Source organism: Cynocephalus volans, chromosome 14 (genome assembly GCF_027409185.1).
Source record: "Cynocephalus volans isolate mCynVol1 chromosome 14, mCynVol1.pri, whole genome shotgun sequence".
In the NCBI taxonomy this organism is placed as follows: domain Eukaryota; kingdom Metazoa; phylum Chordata; class Mammalia; order Dermoptera; family Cynocephalidae; genus Cynocephalus; species Cynocephalus volans.
The window spans coordinates 67,327,513-67,341,381 of NC_084473.1; positions in this window are offsets into that span (position 1 = coordinate 67,327,513).

Genomic DNA, 13,869 nt, shown 5'->3' on the forward strand with positions numbered 1-13,869 from the left:
CTGGCCCACCCTAGTTATTACAACCAAAAATGTCTCAGACATTGCCAAATGTCTGCTGGGGGAAAATTGCCCCCAGTTAAAAACCACAGCTCTAGAGTCTACTTGTCTCTTAAGTGATTTCCATCTCCTACCCTACCCCCTTACCATTATTTATCTTAAGCCTGAGCCATGGATGAAATAGGACCCCCTGTATAGTAGGCTCAATAGGGCTGCACAAAATCTCCAAGCAGTTCTCTATTCATTGTGCTGCTTGTGCTTGCACGGGTTCATGTTTCTATGATGGACAGGTACTATGATTCTCCATTTTTGCTCTGGAGGAGGGCTTCCTGCAGCGTGGAGACATAAACATGGTATAGTGGGATTGGGAAAGGGGGAGAGAAAATAGAGACAATCCAGCTTATCCTCCCAAATTTTAAGCTCTATTTCTGTGCCCTAGTGCTAGAACCAGATGCAATTAAAACTCAGGGAGTTTTGTCTCAACACCTGGTCTCACTGCCCACCTAGCTGAAGAGTCAGCTTTAGATAGCAAAGCAATGTAGGAGCAGGGTCTTTAGGCACTTTGTTTTCTCAGGTGTTTTTCGACCCTTTCCTTGCAGAGTAATTAGGAAGGCAGAACAAAACAAATGAGCTCCTGCCTGCTCTAAGAAGGCTGGGGTCTCTCATTAGCTCTGTAACAGGAAGCATCCTGTTTTATGGTAGTAGGAGTAGAAATGGTATCCACTCTGGTGAGTCCACCATCTATCCAGTTAGCCCCTACCTAAATTTCAGTGACCGGTGTTCTAATTTTTTCAAATTTTGGTGTATTTCCTGCAGTTTTTCAGAGTCTAAGATTAGTCATACATTCCCAGTTTATTCCCAGTTCCAATCAAGCTAGTTGCTCTGAGAGTAGCCTCGTTGCCCTAAAGTAACTCAATAGCCTAAGGGTTATACTAGAGATCTAGAGGGTTAACAGGCATCAAGCTAGGACGAGGGCTCACAGACCCCTCAAGCCCATTATACAGACTGGGTCACAAACCCTTCACACGCAGGTCCACAAGCTAGGTAATAGAAAAGATCCTGGGAGCCGTGGGTAAAAAATTAATAGGCTTTATCCAGAGCTAGAAGCAGCCACCCTAGTGGCCTCCTGGAGCGTCCCGAGGAGAAGCGCTGTGCATCAGAGCCATTAGTCCTTTATACTTAGGTCATAACGCAGGACACCTGGGTGTCTATATGCAATTACATTAAATAGTAACCAAGGAGCACCTGTGGATTTTTACAGCAAATGCTCAGCAAGATTCTGAATATCTGAGGGGCCCTGACCATTTTCCTATATTTTCCCTACAACTGGATAGGGTAAAGAGGTAGGGGACTCCTGTAATCTGGTCACCCTGATCTTCAGCCTCATTCTAAAACCTATTCTTGGGACACAATCTTCTCTTTCCTTTGGTGCTCTCAAGCTGTTAGCTGTCTTCTCTGATGTGTATGCTACCATCACTTTAATAATGTGAAGGGAATAGATTTGAGGTATAGTTTATATTAAAAAATTGTTGGACTTTTAAGTACATTTTTCAAATTAAAAAAATTTAGGCAAAAAAATACAATGGAGTGCAGCTGTAGGGGGAGCTGCGGGACACAGCTGTGGACACCCTGCTGCTTGGCGCCTTGTCCTGCAGGAGGAAGCTGGAATGTCTTGTGGCCCAGCTGGCAGGCCCCTCTTTTATCCCTTAGCACACAGACCCTCATACCTCCCAAGAGTAGCCCAGGCCTCTTCGCTCTTCCATGATCCTCACTGGGGCCCCTGGGCTTGATTGCCTTTGAGCTACACCAGGAATTGCTGGCAGCAGAGGTAGAGCCATTTCTAACTGGCTCTTGTAAGTGAGAGCAATAGAAAGGGAAGAGGGTCCTTCCAATAGGCGTGGTATAGGTATACAGGGAGGGTTGGGCCCAGGCCCGGATTTGGGTACATGGGCAGTAAGTGTGTACAAATTCAGAGCATTGAGGCCTGGGGCATTAGTTGGTAGAGGACACTCAGAGTTGCTGACTAAGCACATGTGCATTTTCCTCTAAACAATTGACTTCTGTCATCCTCAAAATGCTGCTACATCTTCCTCCAGAATGTGTTTACTTCCTGGACTGAGGAACTGCTCCTTGCCCCCAGAAAACCAGGCTGGGAGGCATTTCATGACAACAGTAAAGTCTGTGGCTTCTTCTCCCTGTGCTAGAGTCAGACTCTCCCCTAATCACAACGTGTGGGTCTCCAGCATCTACTGGGCTTTATACTCAGAAAGACTGAAAATCTCTGGGAGAGAAGGCTGTGGGCACCAGGGTGTCAACAGCACACCCTAGGTGGTGGGAATTGCCTGTCCCAGCCAGCTAGGCCACCAAATGTCACAGAGTGGCAGTTGTATGGAGTCCCCACAGTAGAGGCAGGGTGGGCAGGCACTCCAGGGCAACAAGCTGACCACTTCCCCCGCCACAGGCCAACCTTCACTGTGTCTCCCCAGATGGCTCCAGCCAGTCTGTGGAGAACTTTATTCCTCTGCCTCTCTCTTGGGGAAACTGAGGCTTTCAGAACCTCCTCTGGAGGAGAGGAGGGGCCAGCTTGGGCATGAGAATTGACCCTGGGGTGCTACAGGAGGGAGTCCCTTAGGTTTAGCAGACTCTGTCCCACTACCTCTCCCTTATCTTAGGTCACAGGTCATGGTTGGCTGGATCAGTCATGACAGCTCCTTGCTACTCCAGAATGTCACCACCCCAGGTTTCTAGCTCTATAGGACTCCATCCTGTGGCTATGAGAAGGGGTTGGATGTCCTCTCCTCTGTACTAGAAAGCTGGCCTCGTGAGGGCTGGGATTTTTATCTGCTTGGTTCACTTTTGAATCCCTAAAACCTGGAAAAATGCTTAGTACATAGTAGAAGCACAATAAATATTCCTTAAAGGAATGAATATTGATAAAAAGTAAAATTCCTCAAGTAGATTTAGTGGTTATGAATCTTTAGACATTAAACAAAGTAATACTGAAATATATCAATCAAAAGCTATTAGAAATACAAGGAAAATGTAACAAAATAATAAACAGAGTAGGAGAATTTTTTTTAAATCTCAGAGAAATTAATAGATTGAGTAGACAAAACATAAATGAGGATATAAATATTTTAATGAAATAAGCCTAATCTAATAAACATGCTCATGGAACATTTTTTTAAAGTGAGCATATACTAGGCCACAAAAAGAAATCTCAGTAAATTCCAAAAAATTAGGATATGTTATTTAAGACTGGATTCTGATGATACAAACCTATAAAAACCCTAAAACAAAAAAATAGAAATATATACAAAGAAAATAATTAACACATCTCACTTACGGATATAGATGCAAAAAAAAAACCCTATGTAGAAACTGACAGGAAATCAAATCCAGCAATATATTAAAAGAATACCGTGACCAAATAAGTACTCAAGAAATGCAAAGATAATTCATCACTAGGAAATTATTAATGTGATTTATTATGTTAGCAGATAAAAGGATAAATATTTTTATTAATATTTTGATAGATGCCAAAAACCCATTTGAAAAAATTCAATATCCATTTCTAATTTTAAAAATAACATTTGAACACCATGGACAAGGTGGATCCCTATACGAGCCAGCCACCAAACAAACAAACAAAAAATCTGGTGATTTAGAATTGAAGAAAATTTTCTTCACTTTATAAAGGGTAATTAACAGAAATCAACAAGTAACATAGTGCAAAACTGTACATAGTCATGTAAATGTCAGGTACAAGACAGCATGTGAGCTATGCTATGACTACAATGCTACTAGTCAACATTGTTCTTAAGGTCTTACCAATGCCATAACAAAAGAAAAAGAAATAATGTATAAATTCCAGAAAAGAACAATAATTACTTACAAATAATTTTGTTTATGCAGAAAATTCAATGCAACTGACTAGAAAAAAATAAAAGAATTAATAAGAGTGTTTATGATACAATTCAATAAAGTGGCCGAATATAAGATAAATACATAAACTCATAGCTTTCCTTAATATTATGTCTTATTATACGACATAATAAATTTCCAGTTAAAAGAAGTAGATTCAATGCACACATTCTTCTCTGTTTTCTCCCCAAACCTACTGTAATCACACTAAAGGGATAAAAATAAGAAAAACCCACAATGGACAACAGACAAGAAATGTCAACAAAATTTGAAAGCTATCAGTGGGTAGATGTGTGGTAACTGACAGCAGAACTGAGAAAATGGAACTCTAACTGACAGTAGGTGGGGGAGTTAAAAATATATATATATGTATATATATATAATCCATGCTGGAGAACCCTGGTAAGCTCACAACTCATAAATTTAGAGGTAAGTACTTGTTACCTCTAAGGGCAGGGGTGCAGGGCAGACTGAAAATAGGAGAATAGGTTGAAAGTTCTATGAAGACCACTTAGCGCTTCCCCATCCCCTTTTCTACCTCCTGTAACCAGACAACAGCTGTCTACACTGCAAAAGGGCAGTTCATATCCAGAGACGTCTGCACAGCCAGACTGAAAGCAGAGGGATTTAGGGGTCATCTCTATACCAAACAGTGAGATGCCCAGCCCCTTCTCCCCTTTCCCCCTTTTCCAGCAGCTTGTAAAATGCTGGAAGCTGAACTTCTATTTCTCAGGCAAAAGATTAGAGAGTTTCTTTCTTCAGGGACCCTCCAGAGCCATTGGATTAACTGAGATTTAAAAATGCAGGGATGCTCCAATGTAAAACCCAGCTAGCTACCACCTTATGCCTTTTAGTGAAATTCACCAATCACCAAGCCCATGAACACAGACCTAAAAAATGTAGAAAAAGTTAAAGGGGCACTTGCCCTACTGAATATCAAAACATATTATAAAATAACTTTAAAAGCATGGTTCCAGAGTGGTGATGGTCAGTTTTGTACCCCATGAATATTCATAACCAATAATAATAATAATAAAAGAACTGTTACTAATAATAAAAATTTATAATACTAAGAATTTTTTTCCTTAAGTGATATACAAATGCCCTTACAGATAAATAAAATACTATATCTTCCCACTAAAAAAAAAAAAAAAAAAAAAATGTGGTTCCAATAAAGGAAAAGAGAGTTCCTTGGGATGCCATCAAGAGTTCAGAAATAAGTTCATGAATTTAGTGTTTCAAAAAGTTTTCAAATGAGTGAAAAAATACTGAAAAAGTACTCGAAGAAATATAGCAAAATGTTATTTCAATCCTGGGACAAAGGAAGCATTTCTGAGATTGATACAGATTCCTTCCTCCTAGATATGGGGCAGGACCCCTTCTGGAATGGGGGTCTTGCCACTTACAATCAGACAAGGTAGGTCAGAGCATTTGCTAACTCTAAGACAGAAAGGTGAGGGAAGGTTAGTATTTATCGCATGACATGAAGAAAAAAAGGAGCAGATGAAAGGAGGGCAGGAGAAAGTCAGAAAGAGATATTCTGTTTTCTGAGGCCTAAAGTGCCATGCTTATTGTTTTAGTCACTCAGGAAATAAGAGCTATGGGAGTTATGAGCCAGGGACCATGGACAAAAAATATATACATATATATATTTATCTATCTATCTATCTATATTGTTTATATATATATAATATCACACAAACCAACTTGCTTTGCTCATTCTGTGCTCAATTAACAACTTTCTGATTATTCTGTGTTTTGTTTTGTTTTTTCTTGTCTTTTTGTTTGGTTCCTGTTTTATTTTTCTAATTTTTTTTAGGGGGTGGGTATAGGGACTTGAACCCTTGACCTTGGTGCTACTAGCACCATGCTCTCCCAAGTGAGCTAACCAGCCAGCCCCCTCTGATTATTCTATTTCAAGATAAAAATATGAGACTGAGAAGGGGAAGATATACCCACCACTAGAAGTTAATGAATTTGCATTCTGAACTATTCATAAATTTCTTGCAAATTTTTTTTAGTGTCAGTCCTTCCTTGCTGTGGATTGATTGAATTGTGTCCTCTAAAGTCCATATATTAGAAGCTTAGTTCTCACTGTAGCTACTGAGGGTGGGGAATGCTATTATGGTAATTGAAAGGTGGGGCATTGAAGAGGTGATTAGATTGTAGGACCATGCTGTAGTGAATGGATTAATAATGGTGGTCAGGGGCATGGTTCTGAAGGCTTTAAAAGGAGAGCACATGAGAGTCTCTCTCCCTCTCTCTCCGCCCTGCCATTTTCTGCCATGTGAGACCCCTGCATTGCTGTAAAGCCACCACCAAAGAAGACTCTCACCAGATGTGTTCTCTGAACTTTGGACTTCCCAGCCTCTGAAACTGTAAGCAATAAATTTCATTTTCTTCCAAATCAAAAAAAAAAAAGATTGATACAAATCGAAGAAGCCATAAAGGAAAAGGCTGATAAATATGAATAAAAATGAGCTAAAATCCTGTTCAACCAAAGATATCATAAAAGACAGAACAGATTTCCACTTCTGGTCATGATGGAATATTGGACCAACCCTTTTGCTATAAGCAGCTAGAAAACTAGACAAAATACACAGAATATTTACTTTCAGACATTGGACAACAGGAAGAGCAAAACTATACTCCCAGTTCCTGAGAGGGAAGCAGAACAGGTGAACCCTACAGTGAGGGGAGGAGGGTCCCAAACAGGCATGGAAGGCTCACTAAGCTGAGGAGAGAAAGATGGATGTTTGGGACACTGGGAGCACTAGAATTTGGGGCAGAGTATGAAGCTGGGGGAGCTATGCAGAGAAAGAGCTCTTGAAATCTGCACAGGACTCTGTCTGTGCATGGGGGGGGGGGGGGGAGGAATAAACCAGCAGAAAGCTGAATCCCTGGAAGGATGAATGGAGGACAGGGGACAGGGACAGGGGAGGAGGCCAAAACCAGAAACATGGCCCTGAGACTTAACAGCCTGAAGACGAGATGAGGCCAGCCCCCAGGGCAGAAAGAGAAGCAGGTCTTCGCAAGGGTTTAAAGGGCTGGAACAATTCAGCTCCAGCACCATCTGCCCCCAAAGGAAACCCAGGGCACACCTGGGGTGGCTAGGACCTCCTGGGACTTTGTACCTGTGAAGGTTAATTCTAGATGTCAACTTGGTTAGATGAAGAAATGCCAAGAAACCTGGTAAAGCAATCTTTTCAGGTGTGTCCATGAGGGTGTTTCCAGCAGAGATTAGTATGAGAGTCTGAGTGGCCTGGGTGGGAAAGACCCATGCTCAGTGTAGGTGGGAACCATCCAATCCACTGGGGGTCCGGCGGGAACAAAAGACAGAGGAAAGAGGTGAAGCTCTCTCTCGATCCACTGGAGTTGGGATACACTCTTCTCTCCTGTCTGTGGACTTCAGAGCTTGAGACTTTTCAACTTTTGGGTTCTAGAACTCACACCAAGGACACCATCAGCTTCCCTGGTTCTGAGGCCTTTGGACTTGGACTGAGCCACGCTACCGGCATCCAGTTTATAGACGGCCTATCATGGGACTTTTCTTCATAGCCACGTGAGCTAATTCCCCTAATAAATCCCTCTCATGTAATTATAACAGATCCTATTGATTCTGTCTCTCTGGGGAACCCTGACTAATAGAGTACCCCTTATGAAGTCTCTGTAGTTTGTGTTAAACCTCTGCTGTTTTCAACAAACTGACAAAAGTTAGTAACTGTAAACCCCTTAAATAAAGGTATGCTTGTTTCAGGACGGAAGAGACATTGAGCGAAGGAAACCCAATCCAGGGAGAAGCAAGTGTGGTGGCCATCGCAGGGATAAGCAAGCACACAGCTTTCATTCGTTAAGCAAGCATGAGTATCTATTGAGGACCTGCTGTCTGACAGGCCTATGCGGTTAGTGAGGGGACACAGGGGCAAGGCAAGGCTCTTCCCTTGAGGAGCCATTGATACTGCTGGGTCACATGAGGTACACACGTTTGAAAGGGCTAGATAAAAGGACAAGGCAGGAAACACAAAAGGCCAATGGAAGGCCCAGAGAACAAGCAGAGTTCAGAAGCTCATAAGGAGTTGGGGAGGAGGAGGGTCCAGCACAGGCAGCTGGCAGTGGTTACTGCCTTCAGGCCACACCCTGGCCTGTGGGCTTCTTGCAGACCCAGCAGAAGGTGGCATCACAGTACATGTCATTCCTCAAATGCTGGATGTACAGTCTTCAGTCTGCCCATTCTCATACTGCCAGCTGTATGGCTGATTCTTGTCCCAGAACCTGGAAACAACAGGGTTTTATCCTGTTAGATGAAGGAAGTGTCCCTTCCCCCTGCTGTGGCGTAAAGAGGTGAAGTGATATGGGTCCCTAATCCCCTAGAGGCCCCAGGATGGGGACAAGGCTGGGGACAGGGGTAGCATGGGTGGCTCTGCTGAGGTTTCCTTAGTTACTGAGGATCCAGGGTAGGGAGGAGTATCTATGAAGCTGCAAGCCCTCACCCCAGAATTCACATTCAGATTCCTTCTGATAAGGTAGGATCCCTCGGAAAGAGGCCTGACTATGGAATAGGATAGGAAAAACAAACAGAAAAACAGGCAGACTGTTCACAGGCTGCCGCCAGCCCTGGGACCTGTCCTTTCTGATGCCCCTGTGTGGAGGGGTCCAGACAAGAACCACAACTATACCCATGTGTCCACACATACACACATGCATCACACACACACAACACACACATCACATACACCTCACACACCACACACACACATATGCACACAACACTAACACTTATTGAGCAGGGATATACACACAGGACAGGGACACACAAGATTCTCTGGCTAGGCCTGTCAAAGACAGTGTCTGACAAGCACCAGACAGCGGCTGGACTCACACTCTGCTCTGGATATCATTGTATGGTGTCACATCTGCCCAGTGCCAGGAGCCCTCTGTGCCGCTGTCAGTGAGGCTGATCCAATGGTAAAAGATGCTTGTGTACTGTATCAGAAATTTCTGTAGAGAAAAGGCAGCATTGTTGTTTAACCCTGCACATGAGAAGCCAGTTCTCCAAGCTATCCCCTCCCTGGTCCAAGGAGCACGGACCCCACTTCTCTGCAGGAGCTGCTTCCCCAACCCTCTGCACCTTCTGTGGTCTGTCCAGGTTCTAGGGCAGCAGACAGACCCTGTCAGGGGAAGTCCAGCTTCTCCCATATTGACTGACCCTAGATAGTCCCAGCCCTTGACGAGGGGTATGGCTTTACTGGGACAAAGACAGACCTAGCCATGGCTTACTAAGAAGATGTGTTTTACAGAGTAGCTTGTCCTTTGACAAATCTATAACAGTGTTTCAGAGGAGCCACAAGGGGTGGGGACTTTTGTAGGTTGAATCAAACCAAACCTATTGTGGCCCTTTGTTAATAGCCCTGGCCGGTTCCAATAAGGACCCCTGCAATTGAGCCAACCTGGGACAATATTGACTAGGTCCTCAGACTCAGATGTGTGTCTGGTTTTCCTGAGAAGCCTGGGTCTAATGGGCCCTTGACAGCCATTGGGTTAAGTGACATTAAAATCAAGACTGATGACTGGAAAGGAAGGCTGAGAGGAAAATGGGGGCATGAGGAAGGAAGCATGCTCCCAACACTAAGGGCAGTCACCTGGTGACAACTCCCTTTGCCCTTCCTCCCTGATGATATCTCTTGAACTCTGGGTGTCTCCCTGATTCACTGAGGACATGGCTGGAGGGTGTGGCTGCTGTCATTGCCTCTTCCTACAGTGCGAGGCACTCATCAGAACTCAATAGATATTTGCTCCCTGCCTGACAGAGGAGACATGGGGGTCTCTGCTGCTCCCTCTGATAGGGAGAAGTCCAAAGCACCAATTCCCTTGTTATCCACCACCCATCAGCACCACCCATGCCCACAGCTCTGACCTGCTCCTCCTCAGAGATCACTAATGTCAGGTGGGCTCCCTGAGACATACAGAACTGCTCAGCCTCATGCCACGACTTCTTGATATGAGAAAAGTAATACGAGCTTCCCCTGTTGACCTTCCAGCCTTGCCGGATCAGTTGGAGAAGTTGATCTGGAGCAAAGGATGGGGAGGAGAGAGAACCAGGTGCTGCCAGTGGATGCCCCAGAGCTGCCCTTTCTGACCTCTCCAGGGGCTGACCACTGAGGTTCCCAAGCCCGTGCAGTTCTCGATGCCCAGCACTCCAGGAGCAAGGCCTGAGAGGCTGCACCACCATCCCACTCCCCAGTGCTGAGGAAGCACTTGCCCTCAGCACACCAGTCTCAGCCACTCCTGGGGGACCCAGATCTGCCACCAGACACCTGCTTTCTGACTATACTGCCCTCTCCCAATTCATTGCTGTCACCTGACAGTCTTCCCCACTGCAGTTCCTGCCATCTTCCTGGGAGATTTTACAGACATCCCACAGCCTCACCATTTCTTTGACTTCATTTCCATCCACTTCAGCTGCCCACACCACGGCCATCCCAGGACCTCGTCATCACCTGGCCTGCCTGACCTCACAATTTCCAAACTCTGATAGCTCATCCTGTGAGCAGAAGCCCCAATTCTCTTTGTTCTTTCATCCCTCTCTGTCAGGGCACCCTGTTCTTTGACATCCTCTATGTTTGAAATGGTGGCACACGGGCTAACTTGCTCACTTATTCTTTCGTTCAGCATTCATTGTTCGATGTTCCTGAACTTCCATGAGCCAGGGACTGTTATACAAAGATCAATAAGAAGTGATTCATGCCCTCAAGAAACTTAGAGTCTAGTAAATGAGATGGGGCAAAAAAGGTGTGAAGATGCATTGATAAAAAAATTATATGTATGTTAGAATAGAAGCACGAAAGAGGGTATGGTCTGTTTGGCCTGGGCAGGAGGTGGGGCCCAGGAAGGACACCCTAGATGAGATGTCACTCAATCTGAGTCTGACAAGACTGAGGAAGAGTTTGCCAGGTGGTCAGAACTGAGGGGACCATTCCAGGCAGGGGAAAAAGTAGGCACAAAAGCATGAAGGCGTGAAATGGCACGACATGGCCTGATCTCTTCAAGCTACTTGGTACTGTCAGTGCATAGGGCTGGGAGATGAACTTGGACAGGTTCACCAGCACTAAATCATACATCCCATGTGAAGAGTTTAGATTTTTTCCCTATGAACAACAGGAAGTACTGAAAGGTTTTGAGAAGGATGATAATATGCTCACATTTATACCGTAAAAATGTCAACCTGGTGGAAACTAGACAGGAAGAAGGCACTCCTAATCAGGCCAGAAACACCAATGATAACACATTGGTAAATATTTCAGTAAGAGATGGTGAGTGCATAAACCAGGGGTTTTCAAAGTGTGGTCCCAGACCATTAGCATCACCTGGAGACATAGAAATGCAAATTCTCAGGCCCACCCCAGCCCTGCTGAATCTGAAATTGTTTTAACAGTCTGCATTTAAACAAGCCCTCCAGGTGATTCTGATGCTCTCCAAAGTCTGAGAACCAGTAGTCTAAACCAAAGATTGGCAAACTACAGCCACCAGCAGCCTCTTTTCATGAATAAAGTTTTAATTAGAACATAGCCACGCCCATATTGGCTTCAGCTGCTTTATTGCTACGACAGCAGAGATGAGTCCAGTAGTCCCCTCTTATCTGTGGTTTCACTTTCCACAGCCAACTGTGGTCAGAAAACAGGTGAATACAGTACAATAAGGTATTTCGAGAGAGAGAGCCCACCTTCACATAACTTTTATTATATATTGTTATAGTTCTTTTTTATTATTGTTGTTAATCTCTTACTGTGCCTGATTTATACATTAAACTTTATCATAGGTATCTATGTATAGGAAAAGACATAGTTTATGTAGGGTTCAGTACTATCTGCAGGTCTCACAGACCCCTCGAGCCCACTGTCCAGACTGGGTCACAAACCCTCCACATGCAGGTCTACAAGCTAGGTAATAGGAAAAGGTTCTAGGAGCCATGAGTAAAAAATTAGTAGGATTTATTTAGAGCTAGGAGCAGCCATCCTAGTGGCTTCCCAGAGTATCCTGAGAAGCACCATGTATCAAAGCTGTTAGTTCTTTATATTTAGGTCCATAACCCAGGACACCTGGGTGCCCACGCACAATTATATTAGATAGTAACCAAGGAGCACCTGTGGATGCTGGGCAAGATTCTGAACATCTGAGGGGCCTTGACCATTTTCCTATATTTTCCCAACATGCAGTTTCAGGCATCCACTCAGGGGTCGGTCCCCAGGGATAAGGGGAGACTACTGTAGCTGCAAGAGAGACTGTACAGCCCAAAAGTCTAAAATATCTACTTTTGGGCCCTTTAAGAAAAAGTTAAACAAATGGTTCCCAGCCTGGCTGCCTGAGAACCACCTGGGGAGATATTTTTAAAATCCCAGTGCCTAGGCTGCATCCAAGACCCCTCACCAAAAAAAATATATCTCAGTTCTGGATGTGGGTCATAGGTGTCAGTATTTTTAAAGCTCCTTGGGTGCTTCCAGTGTGCCCCCAAAGTGGAGAAACACTGGTCTCTACTAAAACAGTAGCAAGACACAGAGGGAGTAAAGAGGGCAGGAAGGCACTAGGAGAAGCATCAAGAAGGGCAGATGTCCAGGCTTCTGACACCAGACTTGGGTGAGGCAAAGCAATAGAGTGGGTCCTTGGTGCTGCCCAGCAAGCCCTCATTTGCCAGCAGCTGCTCCAAACAATCCCCTCTCTCCCCCAGCTCCCCACGTCCTTCCTCACCCTTAACAATAACCTCCTACTCTATCCAGAGAAACACCACTAAGTATTAACTCCCTCAGTTTCGTGTTCCCACATCTGCAAACCTGGGTGAACATTTTTTCCACACCTCCACCCTCCTGGCCTCAGTACTGTCCCCACCCTTCTCTTCTTCAAGACCAATTACTCAGCATTTCCTTCTCCTCTCTCTCTCTCTCTCTCTCTCTCTCTCTCTCTCTCTCTCTCTCTCTCTCTCTCTCTCTCTCTCTCTCTCATCTTTAACCTCCTCCTTCTTTGCTGGTTTCTTTCTCTCATAATTAGGATCTATTAGGATATATATATATATATATATATATATATATATATATATATAATTTGGGGGTTTTTTTTGGCATCTGGCCAGTACAGGGATCATACTCTGGACCTAGGTGTTAACACCACGCCCTAACCAACTGAGAAGACCAGCCAGCCCATGGATCTATTAGGATAGATCAAGCCTATCCTAATTGAGAAAAACCCTCTCAAAGAAATTCACCAAAATATTAGCAGTGGGTTCAGATGGAAAATATAGAAATTTTCATGGAAATGCAAGTGGTTGCTTTCTCATCTATTTTTCAATATTTGCCACATGGTTTATATTTAATATGTAGGTTTTATAAAGGAAATATGGGTGATACATGTTTTTTAATCCCTCACCTCAGCTCCATCTCTATCCTTCCCTTAGCCAAGGTCCTCGAATGACTCCTGCACCTGATCGATTTAGACCCAGCTGACCATGGTCTGGCCTCCATTCCACACATGGCTCCACCAAAACTTCATTCCAATGACTTACTAATTGCCCACAGTCTGGTTGCTTATTGGTTCTTACTTTACTTGGCCTCTCTTTGGCATTTGCTAGAACTAACCATTCCTTTCTTATAAGCCTCTCTTTCCTTGGCTTCCCCAGCTGCACCTCTTCTGGTTCTCCTCCCTTTAGAAGTTTCTCCAGTCTCCTGCAAAAACACCTCTTTCCCTTCTTGCCACTGGAAGGTTGACTTCCCATTTCCAGCCTCAGCCCTCTTCTCACAGTGCATGCCATCTCTTGCGAATTCCCTCACTCCATTGCCACAACCAGAACCAACATCCCCAGGGATGCCAAATCTACATCTGCAGCTAGGGCCTCTCTCCTGAAGTCCAGACAGCCTACACACGACCTCCTTAAATATCCCCAAGGCATCTCAGACTCAGCAT